The following is a 13133-nucleotide window of genomic DNA, read 5'->3' as shown; positions in this document are numbered from 1 at the left end:
TCATCATCATCCTGGGTGACCTGCACATTCACCGTTTTTAATTGCAACGAAGCGAAACAAATGGTCCCTATCAAAATTTTACACAGCAGTGGTGAAGTTTCTGAATATTAGCTAGGTCTGAATAATGAAAATATAATTGTACTTTCCCATTTACTACTGAAGAAAAGACTGTCTAGGATCATATTGATGATTACCATACCCGACAAGCTTCGTACTGCCACAAATTGAACTGAGAATTACGGAACTGGAGTTACGATTATCCTTTGATGTCACAATCATGTTTATGTGAGGAAGTGAATACAACCTGTACTTATATATTTTCTTTCTTTTATTCGTGTACTATTTTTTAAATATATAAATTTATGAAATAAATTTAATGTAATTTCTTATTCATGTCGGAAATCTTTTATATTATTCTAAGCCATCTATGAACAAATGAAACTATCTACATCAATATTACTAGCGGATCCGGTCTGTCTAAAATTGGTTTTTTGGGTTCTCTATAGCGTGGTTCCCTAGCGTTTATCATGGAAGGGATAGTTGTGAGTGGGAATGGTTAAGAAAAATCAGGATTCACTTCGGTAAGTGATGTGATTATATAAATGCGAGCCATCGACTACTCGACGAAACAAAAACCCTAAAATCTGATGTGTTGCAACACGCGGCAGAGATTATCTTTAGGTATCCTGAAATGGAAAACCTGTAAAATTGATACATTTTATATAATATATTATATTAACCCTTTGCGGTCGGAATTAATTTCCGTGGGAAGGGATTGTCTTATATTTCCACGCTAATAATATTTTGCTCATACCGAGTACCGTTACCTATTTTTTTTTTTCCAAAATATATATTTTTATCAAGGCTCATATGGCGTTAGCCTCACGGGGCCGGGAGTTCAATACTTTGACAATTTTTCTTATTATCTATGTTAGTAATATGTAACCGTTTACTCGCGGTTGGCTCGAGGTTAGTATTACAAGTGTTTTCGTAATTCGGATGTTGCTGTCTCCAATGCTCTGTACGTGTGCCCGACACGGGATACTTCCTATTGGAATGCAGCTGACCCTTAATCAGCAACGCCCCCCTAGTCTGTACCTCATATCTAGCGTGGTGCTTCTTTCTCGACTCGAGGAATCCAGGATAGAATGGTCACTAACCGGCGCAATCATCAGTTCATGTAGAGTTGTCATGAGCGGTACAACCTTTGGCTCTTGTTGAATGATCAGTGGACTGCACAACCTTTGGCCCGTGTATCTGTAAAGAGTGTGTGTATGTATTGTCGCGACTAAGTAAAAGTTTATAGATCGGATAGGAGGGATATGAAACAGGGACACAACGAAGGAAACATCATTAAACGTTGACATCGGCGTTTCTGAGGAACAGGTATAGATGAAGCAGAAGATCAGGATCACGGCTACCTAAGATATCCCGGACGGAGATCTCCGATTGTCTGCCTTGTGCTCTCAGTGCTCTAGAGAGCTGAGAGCGAGCAGTATGGAACCGGATACACGACCAGACAACATGCTCGATGTCGTGGTAGCCATCGCCACAATCACAAAGATTGTTTGCTGCGAGCCCAATGCGATAGAGATGCGCGTTTAGGTTGTAGTGATTGGACATAAGCCGAGATATCACGCGAATGAAATCACGACCTACATTCAATCCCTTGAACCATGCACTCGTCGAGACCTTAGGGATAATCGTGTGTAACCAACGACCGAACTCATCTCCACTCCACATGCGCTGCCAACTTACGAGCGTGTACTGACGAGGAATGTGGAAAAATTAATTATATGCAATTTGCCTTTCAAAAAGTGTGCCTTCTAGAGCGCCCACCTTAGCTAGCGAGTCCGCTTTCTCATTCCCCGGAATCGAACAATGAGAGGGAACCCATGCTAAGGTAATCTTGAATAATTTTTCGACCAAAACACTCAATAGTTGTCTTATTCTAGTTAGGAAATAAGATGAGCGATTATCAACCTTCATTGAGCGGATTGCCTCTATTGAGCTGAGACTGTCTGAAAAAATAAAATAGTGGTCGATGGGCAATGTTTCAATGATCCCCAGTGCGTAGTATATCGCACCCAGTTCAGCGACATACACGGAACAAGGATCTTTGAGTTTGAAAGAGGCACTGGAATTTTCATTGAAGATGCCGAAGCCAGTGGACCCGTTTATGTATGAACCGTCAGTAAAGAACATTTTATCAGATCTAACTTTCCCATATTCTGCCGAAAATATCGGCGGAATATAATCGGAGCGTAGATGATCTGGGATTCCATGGATTTTTTGTCGCATGGACAGATCAAAAATGACAGAGGAATTGCAAAAGTATGGGAAGCAAACTTGGTTGGAGATGCCTGGTGAAGGGTGCACGTCGTGGGTAAGGTACTCATGGTATAAAGAAATAAAACTTGACTGAGGAATCAGTTGGAGTAGATTTTCGAAGTTATCAATCACCAATGGATTCATGATCTTGCAACGGATGAGAAATCTGTAGGATAATTCTGTGAACCGAAGAGTAAGCGGGGGTACTCCTGCCAAAACTTCGAGACTCATCGTATGTGTCGAATGCAAACACCCCATGGCTATATGCAAGCAACGATATTGTATTCTCTCCAGCTTGAGAATATGAATCCTGGCAGCTGATCGGAAGCAAAAACTGCCATATTCTAACACTGATAATATCGTTGTTTTGTATAACTGAATGAGGTCTCCTGGGTGGGCACCCCACCATGTTCCGGTTATTGTTTGAAGAAAATTGATTCTTTGCTGGCATTTCTGTTTGAAATACGCAATGTGTATTCCCCAGGTACATTTAGAGTCAAAATATACTCCAAGGTATTTGAAAAACATCGAGTGCTTGATCGTTTTTCCGGATAGGTGAAGCTGGAATTGGGCGGGTTCGTGCTTCCTAGAAAAAACGACCATTTCAGTTTTCTCCGTAGAGAATTCGATACCCAGCTTGAGGGCCCACGTGAACAGATTGTTCAGGGTATCTTGCAACGACTTTTGCAGAACGACGGGATTAGTACCCGTGATGGAAATAACTCCATCGTCTGCAAGTTGTCTCAGCGTGCAGTCTCTAGTTAGACAATCATCTATATCATTGACGTAAAAACTGTACAAGAGGGGGCTTAGGCAGGAGCCTTGTGGTAGGCCCATAAAACTGTATCGAGAAGATTTCAAGCTGCCATGATTGAAAAACATGTGCTTTTCTGACAGTAAATTGTACAGGAAATTATTCAGAATTGGTGAAAGTCCACGATTATGAAGTTTCTCTGAGAGAATTTCCATGGAAACTGAATCAAATGACCCTTTGATATCGAGGAAAACGGAAGCCATTTGTTCTTTGCGAGCAAATGCGATTTGGATTTCAGAAGATAGCAGCGCCAGACAATCGTTCGTCCCTTTACCTCGGCGGAAGCCAAACTGCGTATTTGACTGCAAATTGTTCGCTTCAACCCACTTGTCCAAACGAAGTAGAATCATTTTCTCTAACAATTTACGAATACAGGATAACATTGCAATCGGCCTATACGAGGTGTGATCGCAAGCCGGCTTGTTGGGTTTCCGTATGGCTATCACTCTCACTTGCCTCCAGTCATGTGGGACAATATTCAGCTCCAGAAACTTGTTGAACAAGTTCAGCAAACGCTGTTTCGCCAAGTCGGGAAGATTCTTCAACAAGTTGAATTTAATCTTGTCCGACCCAGGAGCTGAATTGTTACATGAGAGGAGGGCAATTGAGAATTCTACCATCGAAAAATTCTCATAGTCGCAATGGAGCGGAATGTCGCGTACGACGCTTTGTGCAGGAACGGAATCGGGACAAACCTTTCTTGCAAATTTGAAAATCCAACGGTCAGAGTATTCCTCACTTTCATTTGTATGGTTCCAGCCACGCATTCTCCTAGCCGTATTCCAAAGAGTGCTCATAGCGGTCTCCCTTGACAAACCATTGACGAACTTTCGCCAATATCCTCGCTTTTTTGCTTTAATCAGACCTTTTAGTTTGGCTTCTAGAGCTTGGTACTTTCGAAACCATTCCACTAGTCCAGTTTTCCGGAATTTTTTGAAAGCGGATGATTTTTCAAGGTAGACCTTTGAACACTCCTTGTCCCACCAAAGTGATGGAGGACGACGTCGGAAAGTGGTAGCAGGAACACGTTTCTTTTGAGCTTGAAGTGCGCTTTCGTAAATCAAACTCGATATAAAATTATACTCTTCGAGTGGAGGAAGTTCATGCATTAAAACAAGTGCTTCAGATATTATTTCTGCAAATTTTCTCCAGTCAATATTTTTCGTGAGGTTATACGCAATATCGACTGACTCACGAGAACCTGATTCATTGGCGATCGATAAAATTATTGGCAGGTGGTCACTACCTTGGGGATCTTGGATTACCTTCCACGTGCAATCCAGAGATAACGAAGAAGAGCAAAGTGATATGTCTAGCATACTTGCCCGTGCAGGAGGGCTGGCTATTCTAGTTGCTTCCCCAGTATTCAAAACTGTCAATTTGAAGTTGTCGCACAGATCATAAATCAAAGTGGCACGGTTGTCATCGTAGAGTGAACCCCATGCTGTTCCATGGGAGTTGAGGTCACCTAAGATTAGCTGCGGCTCCGGCAGTGTCTCGATGATATCAAAAAACTGATGGCGGCCAACCATAGTTCTTGGAGGAATATATATCGAGGCAATGCAGAGGTCTTTGCCATTGATTTGTGTCTGGCAAGCGACAACTTCAATGCCTGTCATCGATGGGAGAGTGACTCTATAGAAGGAGTGACATTTTTTGATCCCCAATAGTACGCCACCAAACGAGTCATTTCGATCGAGGCGAATAATGTTGAAATCGTGGAAATTCAGTTCGTCGGCTGAAGAAAGCCATGTTTCGCAGAGGGAAAATACATCACAGTTAGAACTATGAATTAAAAATTTAAATTGATCTAGTTTAGGGATGATGCTTCTGCAATTCCACTGTATTACAGTGGTCAAATCCTTGACCTCTTGCACTGAATCAGGCATCGAGGGAAATGAACGCTGCTAAAAAACCACATTTTTATTTCAAAAATGTTCTCACAAACGGGAGCAAACATAATACTATGCTTTTAAGAGGGTCATTTATATTTAAAGCGTTTAAAATATTGTCCACCAGGTTAGAAAGCGCAAGCAAGCCAGATTGTGGCTGTTGCCTCGACCGCGAAAAAGGAACAGACGTGTTGGGCTCTGCTCCAGGAAGTGCTGAGGACCCCTGGTGCGTAGAAGAACCGCTTAAACCAGGAGGTACTTGCTTCGGTCTATTCTCAGCACGTTCGATACGAGGTTTCATTCCAACTTGGGAAGTTTCGGTCTTCTTTCTGGGGAGTGATGGAAAAAAAGTAATTTTTTTTTCCTAATGGCACCCTGCGATGTACCGGAACTTCCTGCATTGGGAGCATCAGCAACAGGCTCGTCGTTCTGCAGAATGGAGTAGGGATTGTCCTGAGTCGTTGAAGCGGAACTCTTAAGCATTTCTGCATAAGTCCGCTTGGAACGTTCCTTTAAGGAACGCTTGAGTTTTTCCCCTCGTTGTATGTACACCGGGCATTGAGAAAGATCATGTGGAGCCTCGTCGCAATGAAGACACTTGCGCTCTTTTGCGCAAGAAGTCCCATCATGACTCTCTCCACAATCTGCGCAACGTTGTTTATTGCAACAATAGGCGGCCGTGTGGCCGAGTTGCATACATTTGTTGCATTTCATTACCCGGGGTACAAACAACCGAACCGGTAAACGAAGTGCACCTATTGCAACGTAGTTTGGAAGAACGGAACCCTCAAATGTCACACGAAAAGAGTTTGTCCGATTGAGAACTCGTTTGTCATTTTTAAGTGACACAGACTTCAGTCGATCGCATTCAAGAATCTTCACACTTTTAAGTGAGGAGTTCTTGAAGCGACCGACACCATCGAGTATCTCTTTTCGAGTCAAACCCTTTTCGTTTATTACACCGTCTATTTCAACGTTGCAACAGGGTACGTATACGCGATACTCAATCGCAAAGAGATCACAGCGCGTTATTGCATTCGCTTGGGTCCTGCAAGAGACGACAACTCGTAATTTGTCTGGCCCCATCCGAGTAATTTCAGTAACTTTGGAAAATTTCTGCGTTAGTTCTTTTGAGATGCGAATGACATTAAGAGGTTTTGATTTTCGTCTAAAGTATACAATGAATGGAACTTTGAATCCCTCCGGGTATTCCTTTAGACGAAAATCATGTTTTTCATCAATTTCCTCATCTTCAGAACTTCCTATATATTTCTATATAATTTTCCTCCTCAACGTCTGCTTCATCCTCCTGCTCTTCAGGAGGTTGGTCAGCATCAGAAAAATTCAATGACGTGGAGGGGGGATCCTCCCCGCCCTCAGCCATAATAATAAATTAGTCACCTGTTCGATGTGAACAGTATAGAATAATAAAAAAATAGAAAAAAATAAATGAGTAAATAAATTATATTTGTATTCAAGGTATATATAAATTATATTTATTTCAATTTTTTATTGTATAAATTCAAAAATGAAAAAAAGTATCAACAAAAGTTCAACGATAATGTAAGAAAAATGTACACCCCTAATGCCAACGCTTGCCGATTTGGTAAATACAATGTTGGACAATGGTGTAAATCGTACACAGGAGGTTGAAGGAATGATAAATGGAACAACAGAAAAATAAACTTCTACTTGCCGCTGCTGTGTAGCGTGTGATGAATGTGTGTTGATCTGAAGTGGATCCTCAGCGTCTCGATCGTGCACCACTTTTTATTGAGCTCGCTTCACTCGCAAGCGCTGATGAAAAAAGCACAATATAAATCTGCGTGAAAAAAAACACCGTTATCGGATCGATTTTCAAACTTGTCCGATCAGCTCGCGAGTTCTCGAACGAGTGTGGCCTATTATTCATAGAAACTTTTATACATTCGTGAAAAAATTCACTAGGCATTAAAATTCGTTTAGAAAAAATGTAAACTATTACATCGTTAAATAAATTATGTAGTATGATTCCTTGCTATGGTGGTTGAGAGCAGACAGACGACCGCAAAGTGTTAATATTCTAGTATTAATCGTATGTACTTTTCATCGAAGAAAATCGCGTTGGCTTTTATAGTGGGAAACCTGAAAGGTAACCGGTAGAACTCCTTTTTTTTGCTTGCCAAATAAATATATAAATCCATTGACCATTGACCATACAATAATTAAACAGAAGAAAAAAAAACTAATCGCCAGCTGATATTTTGCCGCAAAACATCAGCGTCTGGGCCACTGTGAACTTATATCGACTCACTAATGACGTCGCATTGGTGTTAGTGAACGTGTCCGTACATGTACATTCGCGTACATCACCTGATACGATAGCAAAAGGTCAGCCGAATGAAATGTATATATATCTATATATATATAAATCTCGTGTCACGGTGTTTGTTACCGAACTCCTCCGTAACGGCTCGACCGATTTTGATGTAATTATACTCAAAATACTTGGTAGGTATGAGAATAGGTTGTAAACTATATATGATACCGGTAGGATACCGATAACCATACATTTAATACCGAATAGGGTGGCTCTATGCAGAAAAAAAGATCTGGATATTTTTTTTCAAAAAAATGACTTCATACCAAACATATAACCTTAAATTTTGAACCCAATTTCCTATTTTTAATTGCGATTTTATTATTTTTGTGTCAAAAATATTCTAATAATTTAACCGTTGTTCGTTTTTCCAACAGAACGAATACATTTAAGTTGTTCAATGACTGATGGCGTAACGCCCGCTTCATTGAACATCCACAAATACACAAGTAACATCAATTCATCTAAAGCAGGGAGCATCTCCGACGAGCTGGAAGCCTTGTTGAATGAGCACAATGAGTTATCGAAGTTCTTCAAATCACATTTGCTCGGATTACAAAATGACAATCACGCTATTGCCATCAACCCTGATAAAACATCAGCTGGAGACAATGTGTGTAGATCCAAAGCACAAGCGCTGCTGGAATCATTATAGCACGGTGACACGAGAAATTTAATGCGAAGAAAAAACAATAATCTGGAATTGCGTTCATACGACCCTCGCTATTCAATGGCACTAACGTTCCTCAGGTTTGCCTTTTCAACGTATTACTACTTGCGTCATTTTTATTAGTAAATAGTTGAGATTTCTATGACGAACAATACGCCTTGAATGTATTCTGGAGTGGCAAGCTCAAGAATACGCGTGACTGCAGTGCAAGTCAGAAGGATTTCTTTAACGAAAAATCTCTTGCATAAACATTAGACCAACGAGACCCCGTCACAGATACTTAATTCATTATGAACATTTCTCATTTTGATTTAATATTTATGAACATGCGACGAAACAAACAGAGGGCGCGTCGATGGATTTTTATGTTTATCATATGGTTATTTGACATGGTCAAGAAACGCCAATTCAAGATATCGTAAGCTGTGCCAACAATTTATGGTCGACATATACGCGAAGGTAGAGATTGAACGACTGAAGTTCTTACTACACAATCAACAAAAGCGGTGCGAGGAATAATACATTCACTTGCGAGACACTATCATGAGCAACGCCGACACAGCTTTAGTTATAGCCAGGCCAAAGCGCAATGCATTGTCATGACATTGCGTGTGTGTTCAAATTTAATTATAATAATAGTTCAAATATTCGATTATTGGATGCCTAAAATATTTTTTCAGTCTGTTCTTCGAACCTGTCGGTACATGGTTAGGTTACCTTGAATATTTCAGTTGATTTTTTCCATGTTCGGTGTTTGATATTGTTTACTACTGTTGAGAATTGAAGAGTGGCAAACAAAATAGTGTTTGTACAAATATCAAATCAAACCTTATCTGTCAAAAAATATCAAATATTTGACCTCCGGGCAACCTTAATATTTGACCTTAAGGTGGCCGGGTCACATGCACGTATTTTCTAACAAGGAAACAGCAATAAATATTGATTTTCTATATTTCATTTCTACTTTACGACAAACTTATATTACTTTTTTCAGTTGACGTTTAACTTTTAAGAGTTCAAACATGTCAGTTACGTTAATGAAATACACCAAGAAACATCATATAACCTTTCGTTCAAATCATTTTATTCGTTTTTTTATCGGTCACATTCGATTTATTTTAAAGATCGTTAAAATAGTCAAACACACTTACAATACATATATATATATATATATATATATATATATATATATATATATATACATATATATATATATATATATATATATATATATATATATATATATATATATATATATATATATATATATATATATATACATGTACATAGAGGAAGGCTGGCTCGAGCCCTGCAAAAAACGAACACATTGCCGGGGGCAATAAAATTTTGAGGCAAGCGTCATCTAATGATGCACGCGATGTTAGTGCAGCTAAGTAGGCGACTTCGGCGCGTCGCTCGAAAATGTTAACGTCGTTACCCAGGCAGCAACCAGCACCCCCCGCTGGTGGTGAACGCGGTTGCTCTTGACAAACTCATCAGTGAATTCGCATTGATCGGTGTTACAGTGGAATATAAGCTGTGTGGCATAATTCAGTCTTTTTCCAAGCAGTGAACATTGTTTGTTTTCCGTCATAAGGGCTTTGATGGTGCTTTTGACATTGCATGAATGTATTAAATTGACGTTATGGCGAAGCAGGCGTTAAGTTTGTGCGCCAACGTTATGGCGAAGCAGGCGTTAAGTTTGTGCGTCATTTAGGGAATACCAACCTCTTTAATGTCGTACTGGAATGTTATAAGTTATTTGGGTTCGCGTGCCAGTCGCAAAACTGCCTTCAACTAGGATTGCATTTGGACTAGTCTTGATCATAATGAAGCAATGCTACTGTTTTCGGTGTTGTTGATATCAAAAAAAGAGTTTATTTCGCTTGTTTAATCACCAAGAAAGTGAATGTCGTTCAGGAGTTTTGTATGTGATTAGGTTTCGCTTGCCAGTAGCAAAACTTCCTCCACTAAGGGTGACATCTGCTTAACTCGAGTATGAGAAAGTAATGCAACTTTTTTCGAGGCCAGTAATACAAACAGAAGTGTTTCTTTTGAGAATAGCGCAAAATGATGAGAAGTGTTTATATTCCTAGTAGTTTCAAGCCACCAATGTATGGCTCTGTATGCATGCTATGGCAAACGCTTGTTTGGCGCTTGGTTTACGTTGTACGAACGATGCCTGGAGGTGCAGTTCCACTGAGGCAATACTAAATAACATGTAGCACGATATTTGATACTTGCAAGTTCTTGTTGTTTCCGCGCCGTTCCAAATATATATTGATATAATCGACTGTAACCGAGTCTATGTCAATTGCGAAAAAGGCCACCGGACTAGCGTTAATTTTCAATGCATTGACATGAAATAAATTGCGACATACGATCAGCTAGTGTATTGTTCTGCGAAGGCAAGAATGAATCATCAGTCAATTATCGTCAACTGATTCTACAATGAAAAAAACATTTCAGAGATTATTCTACTAAGCAGTTGTTTCTAAAATTTCACAGCATTATAGAATAATATCCGAAGGTTTAAACAACCGACTTTTATAATATAACAGCGTAGATCTACGTCAACAATGCGGTCGTATCTTGGACACAACCTCATATAATTTTTTTTGCAAATAAGGAGGAGGGGTTTTATAAGGGAAGGATAATGAAGTTGCTTTCTAAATGGCAAAAAGTTTGCGAACAAAACGGCGCATATTTTACTTGAATTGGATAGTTTTAAGAATGTTAAATAAAACGTCAAATTTCGATCAGAAATGCGCATTTCTTTTTTCCCAACCCTACAATTCACTCTTCTCGACAAAACACTAAACAACTTCTCCCAATTTAGACTCGCAAAGCACATGAGAGCTAAAGCGCCTATTTTGTCTCACTTTATACAAGAGCGCGGAGCCACGACGAATGCGACTGTACTCGATGACTGCTCAATCGAAATCGTTTTCATAACATTTTAGATTTTATTGAATAATCAGATTCAGATTTTATTGAATAACGTAAAAAATCATGAAGTTCGACAAGTTCATAGAATTTCAAACAACCAGAGAAAGAAAATTAATGCTTTGAAACAATCCAGTATTTGGCTGAGAGGAACATGACTGGTATACATTGATGTTGGTTTATACAAAAATAACTGTTCGTTTTCAGAGGTTTGAAGCTGAATCGAGCATCGAGATTTGTCACCGTCCCAATACAAGGGTCTCTTTCTTAAAAATTACAAAAATACGCCTTCCTTCCGAAATACGAAGAGCCTTCCGACGCTCAACTCGGTTGAAAGCCAAGCGTTTTGGAGCATTTGTAACAAAAAGTGGTGAATCGCCATATCTATGATCTTTTTAAAACGAGGGTTATTGTCTAGTCCTCTATCTCTTAGTTATGATTATTGACTGAATTAGTCCTTGATACCAAATAATTTGGAATTTAGGGAGCCTGCTAACTTTTTTTAAATCGAGCCCATGTGTTCGAGATGTACTAATCGGTGCCTGCTCATTGACCGCTATTTAGCCCATTACAACACGTGCTTTATTATCTCACCTCAGGAAACCTGCTTGACAATGCGAGGAAACGTCTCCGAAACGTCGGCGAGCCAAGAAATGAAGTCATTGCTGGTACCAGACCAACAGATTCTGCTGTGATAGTACCACTAGCGGCACGTTCGGAGAGAGTACGCCGTTGCCCGCGACGATTCCACGCCGCCTGCATCGGCGTACATCGCAAGAAGAGCGTTGACATTACGTCATATGTTTTACCGTGCTGTAACAAGTACCAGAATTACGTACGCGCCGAGTTGGACTTTAGTGAACTTACCGAGCAGCAAAAAACAGGAAGTGGGTTATATCTATGGTATAACCGCAAGGGTGACGTAGGACTATCGTTGATTTAGAGATCATTTGTATGAAGTTGAATCTGAATTCATTCTGAATGAATGAATATTTGGAGAACTTCGAAAACGAGAGCGTTACGTTGGAGGCACAAGGTTTTATGCATCCAATATTGGATACGGAAATATCCTACTGATGGGGAAGAATAATCTTCAGAAGCTATCCTGTTGATTGCGATTGATTGAAAAACCACAAAACCAAATGTATTTGGTCACAGTGTTACATGGATAGAAAACATTCAATTAAACTCTTTCACATGAATATATTTTGAAAATTCCCAGAGGAACTGGCAGATTATTTTCAGTAACGATTAGTTATTTCCACATTTTCCTCGATACTGGAAGCCCACCAGTGGTTAATGCCAACTCGATAACCACCTGTTAATAGCACTTGATTGAAACATATTTGGTCACAGTGTTACATGGATAGAAAACATTCAATTAAATTCATTCACATGAATATATTTTGAAAATTCCCAAAGGAACTGGCAGATTATTTTCAGTAACGATTAGTTATTTCCACATTTTCCTCGATACTGGAAGCCCACCAGTGGTTAATACCAACTCGATAACCATTTGTTAATAGCACTTGATTGAAACATATTTGGTCACAGTGTTACATGGATAGAAAACATTCAATTAAACTCTTTCACATGAATACATTTTGAAAATTCCCAAAGGAACTGGCAGATTATTTTCCAGCAATGATTAGATCTTTCCGGAACTTTCTCGATGCTGAATGGCATCCTAACGGAAAGAGTTCTGCGCGTGTATGTGTCGATCCTTCGCCGTCCACCTCCTCCAGCACGTTAGGCAACGATGTTGTCTTGTCGATGTCCTCACGAAAAATGAATGTGTCTCACCACCAGAATATCGCTTAAGTATGCTTTTTGTGTGTGATTGAATCGAGAGAAGGTGTGGTTTACAATGGCAATTTGGAAGGCAAACTAGAGGGGAATGGACTCTCTGAGCTCGGAACTTTCGGCGACTGAGCAATAATCGATGCTTCGCCATAACGTCAATTTAATACATTCATGCAATGTCAAAAGCACCATCAAAGCCCTTATGACGGAAAACAAACAATGTTCACTGCTTGGAAAAAGACTGAATTATGCCACACATCTTGTATTCTACTGTAACACCGATCAATGCGAATTCACTGATGAGTTTGTCAAGAGCAA

The sequence above is a fragment of the Toxorhynchites rutilus genome, chromosome 2, assembly GCF_029784135.1.
Source record: "Toxorhynchites rutilus septentrionalis strain SRP chromosome 2, ASM2978413v1, whole genome shotgun sequence".
Taxonomy (NCBI): Eukaryota; Metazoa; Arthropoda; class Insecta; order Diptera; family Culicidae; genus Toxorhynchites; species Toxorhynchites rutilus.
This window is presented reverse-complemented; position numbering follows the sequence as displayed.